Genomic DNA, 20,183 nt, shown 5'->3' on the forward strand with positions numbered 1-20,183 from the left:
TCCATAAATGTGAGACCAAAAGGAAGTTTGTTGTTTGTTCCTAGATCTATTCAAACCTTCCAATTATGTATATCATGATATGCTGTTGCAGAAACTTCATCAATAGCATTTGAGAGAAAAATAGCTGACATTATACCATAGTTTATGAGAATAAAAAGAAGACTATGTGTTTGTATGAAACATAAAATGGAAAAGAAAATTATAAATAATATCTGCTCTAAAATACAAGTCATATATGGTTTGCCTGAAAGATCAATAATGAGTCCACTACTTTCCATTCTTTACACAAATTATAGGAGTATGACAGAGAGTGGAGATTTCATTGTGTATGCTGATGCTAGCTTTCTTACAGTGAGTAATACCACTGAAAATGAACTGGAGAAAAGGATTTCTCTGAATATAGAAAATGCATCCCAGTATTTGAGTAATAAAAATTTGTTCATAAATGGAAAGAACTGAGGCTCATGTAGGTCCATGCTGACAGAAATGGCTACACTGAAAATATCAGCCTTTAAGTTTGGTACACAGACCTACACAGACAAGCAGTTGCAAATTCTTGGGAGAGGTGGTCGACAGTAACTTGTCATGGGAAAAACACACAAACAAAGTAGTGCCACTACTATTTTTGTGGCATTCCTGAAGAAACATCTCTACCATAGCTAATGCAAGAGCCATGGAAGCAGGTCAGATCAGAGCCTGACAAACACAGTTACAACAGAATCTACTTGCTCACATGGCAAGCAATGGCTCCAATGTATCAGGGTGATTAGTAAACACTGCAAATGAGTGCCAATGTATCAGGGTGATTAGTAAACACTGCAAATGAGTGGAGGAACCCAAGGCTTAATCATCATCATCATCATCATCATCATCATCATCATCATGTCCTCCTTGCCGTGCCTGGCGACAGCAACTCCATCAGTTGTTTAGTCCATATTGTGGCAGGCTCAGAAGTGGCTTGCAAAACTGAGGTTTGCTTTTAAAATCTGGTCACATGGAATGCAGTGCAGTTGGCCAGTGGAGTTATGCGTATAGATGTAATTAGGCTTGGGCGTAGATTTGCAGAGCTTTCGTTTATCGTCCAGGTTCTTTAGGCAGATATGCTTGAATTGTTCCACACTCTTGTGTACAGCTGAGCACCACTCTGATCAGTGCAATGCAAGCTCCTCCCAACATTTGCTCGGAATGCCACATGCTGTGATGTGGCGTTTGATGGTGTCTTTATATCGCAGGTGTTGGCCACCTTGCTACTGCTTTCCACACAAGAGCTCTGAGTAGAACACTGCTTTGGGAAGTCTATTGTTGTCCATGTGTATGATATGGCCACTCCATCTCAATTGGTGTGTCATTAAGAGAGCTTCAATGCCAGGCCGTATCAAGCGATGCAAAGTCTCCGTGTTTGGAACACAGTCTTCCCATTTCATGTGGAGAATTGATCTCAGACAGCGAAGATGAAAGGTGTCTAGCCTCCAAATGTCAGCTTTATAACAGCATCTGGTTTCTGAGGTGTAGAGTAAAATTGGTAATATTATTGCTTTGTAGACCGCAGTTTTAGTTTGTAGTCTGAGATCATGTGATTTCCATACTCGGAGATTCAGTTTGCCAAAAACTGAGGCTGCATTGTCTATATGAGCTGCAATTTCTGTTGTCAGGCTGTTGTCACTTCTAGTTTGGCTACCTAGATATTTAAAGTGTGACACATTTTTCAAATGTTTGTTGTTCAGCTTAATACTGCAGTCATCTGCATTGGAACCCCTAAGTGGTTGTTGAAGGACTTGCGTCTTGGTGATTCTTATGACTAAACCAAATCTTCTTCAAGAGTCATTTAGCAGGTTCATGTATGTTTGGAGAGATTCAGGAGAATTAGCCATCATGCATACGTCATCTGCGTAAAGAATTTCTGAGATAGATACTTTATTTGTGCGACTTTTTGTTCTGAGGCGAGACATGTTGAAGACACTTTTGTCTGTTCTCAAATCAAGACCCATTTGTCCACTGCAGGCTTTGATCACATCTCTCATAATAGCTGTGAAATAAAGTGAGAAGAGTGTGGGACCCAGTACACAGCCTTGTTTTAGACCGCATGTCACAGGAAACTGGTCTCAAAGCTCATTTTCATGGCAGATTTTTGCCATCGTGTTGTCATGAAACTGTTTAATCAAATTACTAATTTTGTCAGGGCAGCCGGTTTTCTTTAGTATAGTCCAGAGAGCTTCCCATGGGACTTGACTGAATGCTTTTTTGAGGTCTAAAAAGCACCTGAACAGAGGCTGATGCTGCTCTAAGCTTTTCTCTTGCATTTGTTTGACAACAAATATGGCATCCACTGTGCCTCTGTTCAGTCGAAAGCCACACTGGGTCTCTGGTAGCACTTTTTCTGCAGGGTGCATTAGGCGGTTGTTGAATATGTGAGCCAGGACTTTCCCTGCTGCTGATAGAAGAGAGATTCCCCTGTGAGAACTGCAGCCAGAAATGTCACCTTTGCCTTTGTAAATCTTGCAAATGCAGGCATCTTTCCAATCTTGTGGAATTATTTCGCACTCCCAAATCTTTGAAACTAGAACAAACTGTGGGTTCATAATTTTTGGTCCACCATATGTATAGAGTTCTGATGGTAAGTTCTCTAATCCTGCTGATTTGCTACACTCCTGGAAATGGAAAAAAGAACACATTGACACCGGTGTGTCAGACCCACCATACTTGCTCCGGACACTGTGAGAGGGCTGTACAAGCAATGATCACACGCACGGCACAGCGGACACACCAGGAACCGCGGTGTTGGCCGTTGAATGGCGCTAGCTGCACGCATTTGTGCACCGCCGCTGTCAGTGTCAGCCAGTTTGCTGTGGCGTACGGAGCTCCATCACAGTCTTTAACACTGGTAGCATGCCGCGATAGCATGGACGTGAACCGTGTGTGCAGTTGACGGACTTTGAGCGAGGGCGTATAGTGGGCATGCGGGAGGCCGGGTGGACGTACCGCCGAATTGCTCAACACGTGGGGCATGAGGTCTCCACAGTACATCGATGTTGTCGCCAGTGGTCGGCGGAAGGTGCACGTGCCCATCGACCTGGGACCAGGCCGCAGCGAAGCACGGACGCACGCCAAGACCGTAGGATCCTATGCAGTGCCGTAGGGGACCGCACCGCCACTTCCCAGCAAATTAGGGACACTGTTGCTCCTGGGGTATCTGCAAGGACCATTCGCAACCATCTCCATGAAGCTGGGCTATGGTCCCGCACACCGTTAGGCCGTCTTCCACTCACGCCCCAACATCGTGCAGCCCGCCTCCAGTGGTGTCGCGACAGGCGTGAATGGAGGGATGAATGGAGACGTGTCGTCTTCAGCGATGAGAGTCGCTTCTGCCTTGGTGCCAATGATGGTCGTATGCGTGTTTGGCGCTGTGCAGGTGAGCGCCACAATCAGGACTGCATACGACCGAGGCACACAGGGCCAACACCCGGCATCATGGTGTGGGGAGCGATCTCCTACACTGGCCGTACACCACTGGTGATCGTCGAGGGGACACTGAATAGTGCACGGTACATCCAAACCGTCATCGAACCCATCGTTCTACCATTCCTAGACTGGCAAGGGAACTTGCTGTTCCAACAGGACAATGCACGTCCGCATGTATCCCGTGCCACCCAACGTGCTCTAGAAGGTGTAAGTCAACTACCCTGGCCAGCAAGATCTCCGGATCTGTCCCCCATTGAGCGTGTTTGGGACTGGATGAAGTGTCGTCTCACGTGGTCTGCACGTCCAGCACGAATGCTGGTCCAACTGAGGCGCCAGGTGGAAATGGCATGGCAAGCCATTCCACAGGACTATATCCAGCATCTCTACGATCGTCTCCATGGGAGAATAGCAGCCTGCATTGCTGCGAAAGGTGGATATACACTGTACTAGTGCCGACATTGTGCATGCTCTGTTGCCTGTGTCTATGTGCCTGTGGTTCTGTCAGTGTGATCATGTGATGTATCTGACCCCAGGAATGTGTCAATAAAGTTTCCCCTTCCTGGGACAATGAATTCACGGTGTTCTTATTTCAATTTCCAGGAGTGTATTTTTCAGCTTAGCCAAAGCTGAAATGAATTCACTGAATGAAGGGGCATCAGCAAGTTGTTCATCGACTGGCAGGCCTTCAGGTAATTCTATGTATGGAATATTAGTTGTCTGATGGTTGGGATTAAGAACGTCATCAAAATGTTCTGTCCACCAAGCAAGAATATCACTCTGTTGCGTCAGCTGACAGGTTTTATCTTTGTCATTAATACGTGCTATCTTCCTTGATTTTGGACCAAAGATAGTTTTCAGGCAATCGAAGACTCTGCCCGTTTGGTTTGTGTCAGCATACGATTGTATTTCATTGGCTTTATTCAGCCACCATTTGTCTTTGAGGGAGTGCACCTTCACTTTCAGGTTGTATGTGCTACTTTGCAGTTGGCAAGATCATGACTGTGAAGAGATGCTCTGAAACCATTAACAAGCTCTGCATCTGAACTGTCAAACCAAGCTTGGTTCTTCTTCTGTGGCACATCTGTGCAGTTTGGTAGCATATACATTCCAGTGCTCATCTACAGAGGCAGACTTGAATATCAAAAGCCCATCAGAACTGAATGCATCATCCAGTTTTGCTCTCAGTCTGATCGCAGACCAAGATTTTGCTGGATAATTTTGATGGTATTTTGTGTAACACTTGGGTATGGTGCTTTCAAAGTTATATTTAATTTGGACCTCACAAGTCGATGGTCTGTCCAACCCTGAGTGCCTCTCATAGCACGTGAGATCAGTACTTCACCAAGATCTTTTTTCCATATGATCACATAATCTAGAAGGTGCCAGTGCTTACATCTTGGGTGCATCCATGTCGTTTTATATTTATCGGGCATCTGAAAATGTGTATTTGTCAAACAGAGTTCAAATTCAGCACATAAAGTTAAAAAATCAAGACAATTTGAGTTGCATTTTCCAATTCTGTGGCGACCAATGACTCTATTCCGGGCATTGAAATCATTGCTAACCTGAGCATTGAAATCTCCAAGCAACAGGACTTTATCTGCAGAATGAATGCCCTGAAGTATGTATCAGAGATCTTGGTAGAACTTGTATTCCTCTTCATCAGGAGATGGCATACCCATCATTTTTAATTAGTGTCTGCCTGCCAGCAGTCCTGAGAGAGTACCTACAATGGCATATCAGTTTTACGAGCCTACAAGGATATTCATCATAAATTATCCATCACAATTTGAGAAGAAGAGTGATGTACAGACCTAAAATGCTACAGGGAAAAATAACTTTTACTGCCCATTGTTAAAACTGTCAGGGGCTCAAAGAGCAGTTTGATAAACAGCAATACAATTTTTTGATCATTTGCCCAATAACATAAAATGTCTGACAGGTAGTGAAGCGAGTCTTAAATTTAATTTAAGATCATATCTCCTGGACAACTCCTTGTATTCCAGTGACAAATTTCTACTTAAAAACCGGTAGCCAGAGAAAAATGGTGCAGCAGCATGAGTAGCAAAGAAATGATAATGTGTTAATTAATGCTAACACTAATCATGTATACATATCCTGACAAATTCCACATCATTTTGGTAAAAGAATTGTTCAGATGATCTATAGAACATGTAGCTAATAACTAACATGTATCAAGAAGTCACCACCTCTGGACCCTGTCACTGCTAGCTGCATCCCTGCTGCTTGCACCAAGTCTGATGATGTGGTTTTAGCACCCTCCAACCAGCAGTCTACCTGGGGCCTTACTTCACCTGCCACCAGCTTGCTGCCTTAGGACTTGACCATTCAAGCCCAGGAATGGGCAGCCACTCAGCCATCATCACTTGTACAGGTAAACTCCTTGCTACCTGCCTCTGTTCATGTGGGTGGATGCTGATGCTGCTGTGAGCCATCTCGTCCACAGTGAAATCACAGAGTGATGTGGTATGCCTCAGCACAACTCAGCAAGTACACATGGGTAGCCTTTAGTCTGCTGTGTGGATAAATTGCTTACCACCAGCAGCTGCAATTAGTGTTTGTGAGGTCATTGCAATCATCACTTTACCAGATTCATGATGTTGCTGACAGCTGCAGGCCTCCATAGGCTGCCTACAACTTATGAGCTGGAGATGGTGTATTCTCCAAGCCTCAGTGTAACTGCTGTAGTTTATTGAGCAGTAAATTATTATACTAACACTAATGTTTTAATGCTGACATGCTGAATGACTACCAGGCATCCACACACCACTTCACTGCTACACCCAGGATGGTGTACTACAAGCTTCCTGACACTAAAAACTCAGTACCACCATTCCCAGCCATACTCGAGAATGGTTACACTCCAAAATCAAGCTGTAAGGTGTATTGCACAGTCACTCTCTCTCTCTCAGAATGGTTACACTCCAAAAGCAAGCTGTGAGGTGTATTGCACAGTCTCTCTCTCTCTCTCTCTCGCTCTCTCGCTCTCTCTCTCTCTCTCTCTCTCTCTCTCTCTCTCTCTCTCTCTCACACACACACACACACACACACACACACACACACACACACCACACACACACACAACACGATGTACTTGAAGGAACATTGAATAAAGCTCTGCACTTATTTAATACTAAAACTAGAATGATCACCATATGACATGTAAAGACTGATACTAACTATTAACATATAAGGACCTTACAGAAGCAATGTGTATGCATGCTTATACAGGGTGTTTCAAAACTGACCGGTATATTTGAAATGGCAATAAAAACTAAATGAGCAGCGATAGAAATACACCGTTTGTTGCAATATGCTTGGGACAACAGTACATTTTCAGGCAGACAAACTTTCGAAATTACAGTAGTTACAATTTTCAACAACAGATGGCGCTGCGGTCTGGGAAACTCTATAGTACGATATTTTCCACATATCCACCAAGCGTAGCAATAATATGGCGTAGTCTCTGAATGAAATTACCCGAAACCTTTGACAACGTGTCTGACGGAATGGCTTCACATGCAGATGAGATGTACTGCTTCAGCTGTTCAATTGTTTCTGGATTCTGGCGGTACACCTGGTCTTTCAAGCGTCCCCACAGAAAGAAGTCACAGGGGTTCATGTCTGGCGAATAGGGAGGCCAATCCACGCCGCCTCCTGTATGTTTCGGATAGCCCAAAGCAATCACACGACCATCGAAATATTCATTCAGGAAATTAAAGACGTCGGCCGTGCGATGTGGCCGGGCACCATCTTGCATAAACCACGAGGTGTTCGCAGTGTCGTCTAAGGCAGTTTGTACCGCCACAAATTCACGTAGAATGTCCAGATAGCGTGATGCAGTAATCGTTTCGGATCTGAAAAATGGGCCAATGATTCCTTTGGAAGCCGTCCAGGTAAAAATAAGCTTCGTCAGTAAACCAAATGCTGCCCATATGCATATCGCCGTCATCAATCCTGTGCACTATATCGTTAGCGAATGTCTCTCGTGCAGCAATGGTAGCGGTGCTGAGGGGTTGCCGCGTTTGAATTTTGTATGGATAGAGGTGTAAACTCTGGTGCATGAGACGATACGTGGACGTTGGCGTCATTTGGACCGCAGCTGCAACACAGCGAACGGAAACCCGAGGCCGCTGTTGGATCACCTGCTGCACTAGCTGCGCGTTGCCCTCTGTGGTTGCCGTACGCGGTCGCCCTACCTTTCCAGCACGTTCATCCGTCACGTTCCCAGTCCGTTGAAATTTTTCAAACAGATCCTTTATTGTATCGCTTTTCGGTCCTTTGGTTACATTAAACCTCCGTTGAAAACTTCGTCTTGTTGCAACAACACTGTGTTCTAGGCGGTGGAATTCCAACACCAGAAAAATACTCTGTTCTAAGGAATAAACCATGTTGTCTACAGCACACTTGCACGTTGTGAACAGCACATGCTTACAGCAGAAAGACGACGTACAGAATGGCGCACCCACAGACTGCGTTGTCTTCTATATCTTTCACATCACTTGCAGCACCATCTGTTGTTGAAAATTGTAACTACTGTAATTTTGAAAGTTTGTCCGCCTGAAAATGTACTGTTGTCCCAAGCATATTGCAACAAATGGTGTATTTCTATCGCTGCTCGTTTAGTTTTTATTGCTGTTTCAAATATACCGGTCATTTTTGAAACACCCTGTATGATATAAAGGATATAAAAATATTTTCATAATTTAAACAAAAACTAAAGTCTACATACTATGACATGTCCCTACAGCATAAAGAATACCTGCACAAACATCACAGCTACTAAACACAAACTCTATGTGCTTAGGGGTAAATGTGCGTGTGACTAAAGCAAAGAATTAGCAACAGAGTGAAAACTTATCTCAGACAGTTGTATTATCATATCTGTCATGTGTTATCCATTTTTGTGTATTTAAATATTCTCATTGTCAAACACGAAACAGTACTATACATTCTGTGAAATAAATTGAGGCAACATGAACAATACAAAGGAAAAAAAATCTCCAAGAAGATGAACTGTATATGTATACTTAACTATTTATGGGATGCAATTGCATATATGAACTTTTTGTTTTTGTAGGTAGCATGAACATTTTATGTAGTATATGTTGTGAATATCTGTATAACCATAACCAGTCCAGTAACATGAAACACAGCAGCTTCTTGCTTCTTCTTAAACTATCATATCTGATTTCAAGTAAAATGATCTAATGACAAATAAGTACATAAAATAAAAATAAAACGGCAAGAATTTACATGAAATAAATAAACTTACTAATTGGAAACAGATTTAAGTATAGTGTTGATGTAAGACCATTTGTGAGAACTGAAAATGTGAAAGAGGCTGACACTTCACTAGGTTGCAGAAACAGATACAGTTTTTGGCAGCTGGCCATTTTGAGAGTTGCAAAAACAGGTGAAAATGAAGGAGAAAGACTACTTACTGTTACAAATCTAGATTTCTGAAATATAGTTTTTCAACAATTTGAATGTTGCCTTTGCTCCAGTTTTTCTTGTTTCATTTGGTAAAATGATAAGTTCTTTTTTCTTGACATATATGCACAGTGACATAATTTTATTTCTCCTAATTTAGTACAAAACCCAATTGCAACTCAACACTCACCTGTACTGTAACAATGGAAATGAATGCTTTAGTGTGATCTGTGTATGTCTGATCTTCATCTTCGAGAAGTTCAAAAAGATCAATTTTGAATGGATAAAGTGACTCAGCACACTGTCTTATGACATCTTTTAAGATTGATAGCTGCAGAAACACTCGCCCTGCAGCTGGCCATTGGCTACCAAGTCCAGAAAAAACAAACCACACTGGTTTTCTCTGTTTGTTGCAGATCTGTTAAGGCATATGAAATGAAAATTAGTTGGTGGGAGACCTGCTACATAATATAAGTTCATAGTGATACATATTCCATTATGTCTTTTTTAATTTACTTACAAATGTCAGTCACAAGAGATATGTAGCAACATTTTTGATCCATGAAGTAGTAGTATTAACACACTGACTGGAAACACTGACTTACTGATGCAGGATCTGAATACAAGACTGTTTGTGAAAAATTGGTATTTTCTTCATGGTGAAATTAAGTTTTGTTTCTTCATAAACAATACCCCACTCTTTGAATGTTTTTTTATATTCTGTTTTCTGTGTTGATGCAATTCATATCATAAAGTTTATAGTGACTACAATCTATAGAACAAGTAACAAACTAACTAACAACAAAGAATTTCATTTACCTGTATGTCTTGTAGGTTGTTACCACTGGGATTCATCACTATGTAGCCTCTCCATTCATGTCCTATAATATTCATTGAGTGTATTTCTTGTATAAGTGCTTGGAATGCATGATTTTTATCCTCATCTTGAAGCTGCTCATGTAAAACAGAACAGTAAATACCTGGCTTGAAAGCTATCCTGGTTAAGATATTTTACTCTTATGGTTTTATTAAAAGATGTTTAGCTGTAACTTAACCTACATTAAACAACATAATATACATGGTCATTAGCTGCGAGCATCATTAAAGGTTAATTATAATAGTTTTTGTGTACATGAGCAATTCTGACAGAATTAATTAAATTAAAATAATTTCATTGTATGCCTGTACTAAAAGTTCATTTTTCAAATTTCACATTCTTAGCATAAGTGTCAACCCATTATAATGAGATTTTAGAGGGGTTTGGATTGTGCATGAGCTTTCTGTGCCTTGTTAATTGGTGAATCCAAGTAAGAACAATACATGTGAAGATTCCAGTAGATTCATTACGTAGTAGTAATGTATTCGGCAAGCTTAACAATCGCACCCCATTCGCATCCGGAGGGTACATCATATTTGTCAGTGTTTCAGTAGAATATAAATGAAACATCATTTCACTGAAGGAAATAGAAGGGATTGAAGCAAGGTGATTCCATTATGTAAGGATTATGCTTAACAACAAACCCTGTTTCCTGCAAGAACTTTTTTAGTAAGCATTTGAATTTCCTATAGAATAGTACCTTATTGGTCATTTTCTAACTTTTTCTATACATTGTAATAGCACTTGTTTGGGAGGTACACATTAAGAACTATTTTTTCCAATATGATCATTTGATTTATTTTGATTTGCAGTGATTCAGTGTTTACACTTTCCTGTGCAAAAGTCATGTATGTAGTTTCACCTTTAACATGATATCATAATTTTTATGTAAATATCAAATATATGCTATTCTCTGTTCTCTAAAACTTCTTCACAAATGATGAGACCTACCAGATATATAATCAAGGCAGCATAATGAGTTGTAATTTTTGAAACAGTAGCTTACGTGTGTTTCTGGAAGGTTATTTTCAATGGTCTTAATAACCTTATTGCTGTCAGAAAAGTTTCCCAAGAAACACCTTCATTACAGCATGCTTTTGGGTTTTCTGCCAAATTGTTTCCATTTTATGCACAATATCTCAATAGGTAGCCCAGCTGTCTTCTTCAAATGCTGAGAGTTTTGCTGTTAAGCATACTTGCCAACTGGACTTCAAACACAATCCTGCCCTCCAACTCCTATAAGAGCATTCCAGATACCAGTTCCAAAATTTGTCCAACCTGTTGACATCTTATTCCTGCCTTGGAGCATCACTATCCATCAACATCCCAACCATTCACAGTGACTACCCTTATCAACTCCTCATAGTATCCATGCCCTGCCTCACTGATTTTCCCTTATCAACTCCTCGTAGTATCCACACCCTGCCTAGCTAATTGTTTCAATGTGCCACATCCTCCCAGATGCTCCAAACACTGTACTAAACTCAGAAACCAAACTAACACAAAACACTGTTGTTAAATTTCCACCAAAAACCCAAAAACTTCAATCCCACAGAAGTTGCAGTCCTATTCAAAGGCCTCACCATATGGAGGTTTAATCATGCTAGACTTATTAAACACCTACTCTCCTTCCCTGATCCCTGCAGTGGAAACACTTCTTTGCCACCAATCCCTCGAACCAAAGCCAACATAATCCCAACATAGAAGCTTGCCTCTTCCTGTTCATACCACCCTCCAGCTGAGGACCCCCCCCCCCCCCTACCACCAACCAAGCCCTGCTCATCTTCTGAGAATTCCTTAGCACTGCCTTGGTGTCACCATCCTTCCCCAGAGCTCTTCCAAAGAAAACTAAACTGTCATCAAAAGAAACGAGAGCCATACTCATCTCAAAACCGATCCTAACGTAACTATCATCCCTGCAGAAAAAAGCTCCACCATTGTCATGATGTATCACAGGGGCTATCTGACAGAAGGTTTTCACCAACTGTCTGACATCTCCAACTAAATGCTCTGACACAGTGATGCCATCCCAGATGTCCAATATAATCTTCAGTCTCTACTGAAAGTCTTAAGCCCATCCCAGAACCTCTCCCCAGAATCTATCTACCTCTTCACCATGACACTATGCACATCCATCCTCTACATACCCCCCAAAATCCACAACTCCAACAATCCTGGATGTCTCATTGTAGCAGATTATTGTGCTCCTGCTGAAAGAATTTCCTCATGTGTTGACCAACACCTCCAGTCAACTGCACAAAACAAGGCCTCTCTCATCAAAGATACCAACCACTTCCTCCACCAATGCTCCATCATTCCCACCCCTTTATCTCCTGGATCCAAACTCATCACTCTTGCTGACACCTCCATATGCACAGTCATCTCACACATCCATTATCTTCCCACTATCATAAACTAACTCTCCCAAGATCCTTCAGCCTCCAAAGCCACTACCTCATTCTTCTTACACCTTATCAACTATATCTTCATACACACCAGCACTTCTCCTTCGAGGGGAAGGTTCAAATGGCTCTGAGCACTATGGGACTTAACATCTGCGGTCATCAGTCCCCTAGAACTTAGAACTAATTAAACCTAACTAAACTAAGGACATCACACACATCCATGCCCGAGGCAGGATTCGAACCTGCGACCGTAGCGGTCACACGGTTCCAGACTGAAGCGCCTTTAACTGCACGGCCACACCGGCCGGCTTCGAGGGGAAGGTATATAAATACATCCACAAAACAGTCATGGGCACCCCTTGGTACCCTCCTATGTTACATTTATATGGACCATTTAGAGGTACATGCATAGCCTCCCAAAACAGCAAACCTTTGTCTGGTTCAGGTTCACTGATGATATCTGTATGATTTGGGCTCAGAGCCAAGACACACTATCTCAGTCCTTCACAATCTCAATACTTTCTTTCCCATCTGCTTCATGTGTTCCTCCTCAACCCAACATGTCATTCTCCTGGACATTTACCTCCACCTCTCTGGTGGCTCCATTCACATGTCTGTCTATATTAAACCAACCAGTCACCAACAGTACCTGCATTTTGACAGCTGTTACCCCATCCACACCAAGAAATAACTGGCCACCCATGGATGGTGTACCTGTAAGGACAAGAACTAACTTGCCCAGTATGCTGAAGGTCTCACGAAGATCTTCACAAGCAGGCACTACCTATCCAAACCCAGCCCGCGAACAGGTTTCCTGTACCATATCCTCACCCACCTCTAATCTTCTCACCACCCCCAAGAATCAGCCATAAAGAGCTCCTCCCTCATCACTTAGTATCACCAAGGACTGGAATAACTGAACCACATCTTTAGTCATGGCTTTCATTATTTATCATTGTGCCCTGAACTGTGGCACATCCTAACCAATATCCTTCCCACCATTCCTAAAGTGATGTTCCATCACCCACCCAGGTTACACAACATCCTAGCCCTTCCCTATGCCACTTCCAATCCCAACTCCTTGCCACAGTTATTGTATCTCTGTGGTACATCCAGGTGCAAGACCTATCAAATCCACCCACACAACATTTCCTACTCCATTTCTGTCACAGGCCTACCTTAACCCCTAAGAGGCAAGACCATCTGTGAAAGCAGCCATGTTGTACACCAACTCTGCTGCAATCACTGCAGAACTTAAATTGTTGACGTAACACCCAACCAATTGCCCATCTCAATAAATGGTCACCAACACAAATTTTGTAAAACAAACTGCAACTCCTAGCATAATTGTAAGCTTTGCAGATATTGTAGGATTTTACCAAGCCATCAGAGCCTGATAGTGATTCATTTTGTGGAGCAATTACCATATAATGCTTATATGCCAACCATATACTGGCCTTTGATCAATAGTTACTGCATATCAGAACCCTGAGAAAAGGTTTGAAATGGCACTTAATAATACATTCACTGTTACTCTGAGTGGTCTGCAACAGTGTATCCGTGGATTCACCCCTACAAAATAGGAGCCAAGTGGAGGCCTTGTGGCACTGCATTGTAAACATCACCAGGAGATTACCTTCTGTTCGCAACAAAAATGTACACATTATTGAGACAATGTGTAACTAAAAAACATGTTTTAATTAGTTTTGAATCATTATTCAAAATATGGCAAAATTTTGTTTTATGAGGTTGTCTTCACTTCCATTTACACTGATTGTTCACTTTTTACACTTTCACTTTTCTAAATTATATTAAGGTTTTGGACTCCAATATAGCTAAAATCATAAACAGAATACCATAATATGGTTACAGGCAAACAAAAGTAATTGGGCAACTGTACTTTAGTCAGCAGGGTTTTCACAGCCACTTGATTGCGTCCAGATACACAGATTACTTTAGTTAGAGGATATATGAAAGAATCTTTTCTCTGGGTTGATTGTGGTCTTCTCAGAATTATATGTGAATTTGATCCACCAAATCCAAAGGAATTAACAGCAATTAAGTTTCCATGCCATTTAAGTCGCTCAGTGACCACCTAAAACAGAAACCACCTATCTATAAACTAATTACTGTGCAAATAAAGACACTACATACATAAATATTACAATAAAATAGCAAAATTTGTATTTTTTATTTAGCTGGGAGCTAGCTGTATAAAGGTGATGGCACTGTCTTCTCAAGCATTGTAAATCAGCAAACACTTCCTCACTAGCTACACAGATGAAAGAATAGAACTAAAGGAGAACAATATTGCAAAAGGAAGAATATATCACCACAAAATTAAGAAAGCATCAGGCATATAATGTAATGAGACTCCACATTCTAAGTTTCTGATATCAATACAAAAATAAAGAAATCATGCAGCTACAAATAGAGAGATGTTGAATTGGCTGTCAATGAAACTGAACCTGCCCCATTCTGGATCTGGCAAAAAGACTTAATTCAGCAACTTTGCCTTAAAAATCCCATTTCTCCCACAAATTGCTCTGTTCCATGATCATGAGATGTGAGTAAGTTGCACTGCTCTTAACAGCCTTTGACACTTGTTTACACCTATGCCTCATTTTACATACTTCCAGCTCTCAAGATAGGAGTTCTGCTTCCATATCTTGAGATCAAGAGCCATCCCATGCATGCTGCTGCATAATAGACTTCTAAACTTTTGCTACTATGCTCATATAACTTATCAACTACATAACAGTCATTATTATGTTGATCCTACGACATGAGATTCAACAAAATTGACTCACCTTCAGTCTTCCATCTAAAAGAGCTGGCACTTTAGAGTTTGGATTTTTGTAATGCAGGTTGGGAGGAATTTCATTATTTTCTAGAACTAATAGTGATTTGATTACAGAACATATTCCTGAAGCTGCTTCTGTATGGCCCATATTTGATTTGATAGAACCTATCAACAAAGGAGATGATCTTTTCTTCAAAAATAAATCTGCTATTGCACCCAATTCTTCAGGATCCCCCGCCTGCAAGTATAAAAGGTACTTTACTTTTAACACATTTGTTAATCTTCTCATTTTAAAAGAATTACAGATATAAAGCTACATAATGATTTTACAGTAATATGTGTCATGCATTTACATTATAAGCTATATAAATTATAATCAAGAGGAAAAATATGTAAGTCCCCTAGAGTAGATGACATTTTCTTAGAATTATTAACAAGGAACCTCTTGAGTGAGAAGTCAGAAGTTCAATATTTAGTAAGACTCATTAGAAAGTGTTGTGTTAACAATTAAGACAGGAAAAATATCAGCTGATAATGACTCATCAGCGTATCAGAAGGGCGGCAGAAAATGAGTATCCAGAAGATGCAGAGATCAGTCTTGTACAGGATGTATGTACTACATTTCACAAAATGGACAACATCAACATTCAAGAAATATTCAAAATGAACCATTGACTTGCACCATGAATACTGCAAAATGGCACCCACAGTGATCACAAAGGTTCACACCGTCAAGACTGAAGACAAGCCCCTTAGGACTTACAGATCATGCAGGACATTCAGCTAGGTATTCACTCTTCAAGAAAGCATATAGAATCATGAAACAATCTGTCATGGAGCTTATATTGTGAAACTAGCTACCGTTTAGGTTAGCTGCATATAGTGCAATAATCTGTTTTATACACACACACACAAAAAAAAAAAACAAAAAAAAAAAAAAAACATCCAGAGACTGAATTTATCCAGTGGTTCCAGGTGGTATGAACTGCAAAGTAACACACTTTTCAGGAGGGATACTTTCCTTTAAAGGAGTATGATTTTTATATGCAGACCAGGAATCAAGCAGAAGCAAGTTATTTTGACCAGATGTTGGCCAAAGCAGTGCTCACACCATAGTTGTAGTTCTCTTATGACCATTTTCCCATTCTTGCTTACTGCTCTTGCAAGATCACACACATGAGAAAGAATTGTAGAGGGCAGATCACATCCGACTTTTTGCAGCATAATAAATAAATTCCCAGCCAATTTACCATCAAGATTAGCATACAGCGTAATTGTACAAGGATGTGTTAAGGTATTGATGTTAGTTGATCTTTACAAGATGGCTGCAAGTGTAAAAGTTAAACGTGTCTTCCCAAAAAAGTCAATTTTGCTGTGAACACTGTGGGGATGACATTAGCAAACTGAATGAATGCTTAACTAGTTTAAAGTACGACAGTTACAGGAAAGTGGACAAATGTGATGTGCAATAGCAGCAAGAAAAAAGTGCTAAATAAAAAAAAACTGTGAAAGTAACATAAGCTTAGTATCTGAAAACTCAATTCAAGTTATTTCTACCAATGATTGTGAAAGTGCAGGCCTATGCAGTTCTTGTCAACAAGTTGAAGAGGAAAAGGACAATGTGAATAAAGCAGAAGAAAATTTACTAACGCTGACAAATAAGAAACCAAGCATAAATGTGGAAAATGCAGATCTGCCGACCCAAAGTTGTGCTGAAGCAGTTAGTGAAATGACACAAAATTACTTTCAGATTGTACACTATAACAGCGAACTGTTCATGCTTTCAAGCAGCCACTGTCATGGTCTTGCAAATAAATTAAAAGAAAAATCTAATATATATTCTTGTGGTATAGTGTAACCAGGAGCCTCATTTGGGGAAGTTAAAAAATGATTGCATCTACAGCAGTAAAAAATCTACACGATAAAGACTTTGTCGTACTTTTGGGAGGTTCTAGCAACTTGTACAAAAATGAAGTGGTGATTGCTATGTGCAATCTTAAACAATGTCTGAAAAATCTCACACATACAGTTGTCGTAATTATGAAAATTCCACACCGCCATGATATTGTGAGGAAGACCTGTGTCAAAGTGCCAATAATCAGTTTGCTAATATCTACACATATTTTAGAAATGTGTTGATGTGAGTAATATAGGATGCAGATTCCACACACAACATGGATACACATGAATGACTTGGGTAAAGATATCTGGCGAACCTGATAACCAAGGAATTAAAAAAAAACACCAAACTAACTTCAAAACCAAACCCATAGTCACAATGCCATCATCAGACCCACCAGGAATGACGAAAACACCTCAAAAAATGTAGAAGCAGTAGACCCAGCAGTAGGAGCAAAACATGCAAAAAAATGCAAGGCGTCAGCAGAAACAACAGTGGATGGTGAAGTGAAGTTTGTTAGTTACATGTTCCACTGATCAATCTCACAGAAACTGTTGTGTTGTGGAATGTGTCAAGTGCATAAGAAATGACATATGAATCGAGATTTTTCTTTTTCTTCTTTTTCTTTTATAAAAAAAGCTTAAAATTTTTATTGCCTACCCCATTCCCTTAAATGGCACAAAGTTCATATATTATACTTATAGATTTATTTATTCCTATTCCAGAATCCATCTATGGTATAGAAGGAGTTGTCAAGGGGATATCATTTCCATTTATTTTTGGAAGTATTACTGCTGTATGTCAGACTTTTATTTCCTCTGGTAATTTATCAAAACGTTTTACAGCAGCATATTTTACCCCTTTCTGTGTCAAAGATAGATTAGATAGAGTACATAGGGGATAGTGTAAGTCTTTCTTTCTTCTGGTATTATAATCATGAATGTCACTGTTGTTTTTAAACTGGTCCATGTTGTTGAGAACAAATTTAATTACTGACTAAATGTACTGTGAGGCTGTTGTAAGAGTTCCTAACCTTATAAACATATACCTACAAGATGTGCGACTATGAGCCTCACACATTATTCTAACCACTTTCTGTTGAGCAGTGTATACTTTTTGTCCGAAGTGTTGAGTTAGTCCAAAATATTATTCTGTATGACATCAGTGAGTGAAAGTATGAAAAGCATGTTAGCTTGCTGATGTCCATATCCTAAAAATTAGCAGTTATTCTGATTGCAATAGTTACTGAACCTAGTTGCTTTAGACGATCCAAAATATTAATTTTCCACTTAAGATTCTCATCTATATGCACACCCAAAAATATTTATTGAAGGAACTGTACTCCTTGCAGTATAAAATTGGATGTACTGTGCTTTTTTTCCCAAAGTTCAGAGCAAGCCCATTTGCAGAAAACCAATCAATAACTTTTTCAAAGGGAGTTATCACCCCACTTCCATACTGACATATTTTCCAAAATATTTGAAAAAGTACTCAAGATCAGTGTCACACTTACATGGAAATAATTAACTTCGCATGTCACAGTATGCATTCCGGAAGGTTTGCTCAACTGGGAGTGCTATTTATAACTCACTCATCAAATAGTAAAAGCCTTAAATAACACAATATCACCAGCTGCTTTTTTCCCCAATGCATTTATCATGTTACTCTCTTAGAAAAAATCAAGTTTTACACATGACTTTACAAATACATGGTTTGAATCATACTTAATAAACAGAATGCAAAAGATTGTGCTGAATAATTAAAACAAAGAGGGAAGGATAGAAAATTTTAAAAACTGAGGAGAAAATGCAAAGGACGTTCCTCTGGGTTCAATTTTGGGTCCACTCTTATTTCTTATATGTATGAATGACCCTCCACTTAACATTCAACAAGCAGAATTGGTACGTTTTGCAGGCAATACTAGAATTATAATAAATCCCGTTAGAAAGAAAGCAACAGAAGGAATGGTAAATTATATTTTCCAAAGAATTAAACAAGGTTTTCGGAAAGTGGACTCTCCCTAAATTTTGAAAAAACACACTATATTAGTCCTGTACCACAAACAGAGTCATATCTACAATTGATGTAGTACATGAACAGGGGTCAGTAAACGGAGTAGAATGATCCAAATTTTTGGGCATACATATTCATGAAAACGTAGACCAGAGGAATCCATTGAGATTCTCAAAAAATTAAGTTTAGCTACTTTTCCTTTTTGTATAATTGCTAATCTTGGAAACAAATGAATCAACCTCTTGACGTATTTTATTTCCACTCAGTAATGTCTTTTGGAATCATTTCCTGGGGTAATTCATCACTTAGAATCAAAGTATTGATTGCACAAAAGCAAGCAGTAAAATAATACATAGTGCTCACCCACAGATGTCATGTAGCTCTTTGAAGAGCTAGACATTTTAACTCCACTGTCACAGTACTTATATTCAGCAACGAAATTCAACCCAAATAATCCATCATATTTGTTGTCCATACCTACAGCACTAGATGGAAAATTACTTTTTTCACATCTTTTTTCAAAGATGTCACTGGCTCAGAAAGAAGTTCCATATGCAGCAGCAAAAATCTTTAATCATTTCCCACATAATATAAAATCTCAGACAGGTAGCAATGCAAGTTTTAAACCTAACTTAAAATCATTTCTTCTGGACAACTCCTCCTGTTCCATTGACTAATTTCTACTTAAAAAGTAGTAGTCAGTAAAAATGAAAAAAACTTGTTTTTAAATGTAGCTGCATGATTAGGACCAAAATGATAATGTGTTTATTATCGTTAACGCCAATCAGTCATACATATCATATAAACTGCCTCATTACACATCAGTTTGATAAAATAATTGTTTATATGATCCATGGAATGCATAACTAAATACCTAAGAAATGCAGTGATATCTTTAGAAACAATATGGTAAGGAAAAAGCCTTGGTAACATACAAGCTGTTGGTGCTGCAGCTTGTGGCATTGATTTAAGAGTTATTCAGCACATGTTTCATGAAGGAAAATCCCAAATGTTTGATTCTCCCAATAAATACTAAAAAACACAGCTCTTTATCAAATTAAACAACTTTGATAAAGACATTGTCAGATGGACAGTCTATGAATTTTACAATAATGACAAGTATCTAATATCAGAAAAAATGAGACAAAAGTTAATTGAAAAAATATATTTTACTGGATCTGAAAGATATGTGAGATTGTTGTGTACATAGTTCCGCATAGTCAGTGAGTACACAACTTTCCCACTAGAGCGCGCCCCGCTAAGCACAACAGC

The sequence above is a fragment of the Schistocerca cancellata genome, chromosome 3 (assembly GCF_023864275.1).
Source record: "Schistocerca cancellata isolate TAMUIC-IGC-003103 chromosome 3, iqSchCanc2.1, whole genome shotgun sequence".
Classification (NCBI taxonomy): Eukaryota; Metazoa; Arthropoda; class Insecta; order Orthoptera; family Acrididae; genus Schistocerca; species Schistocerca cancellata.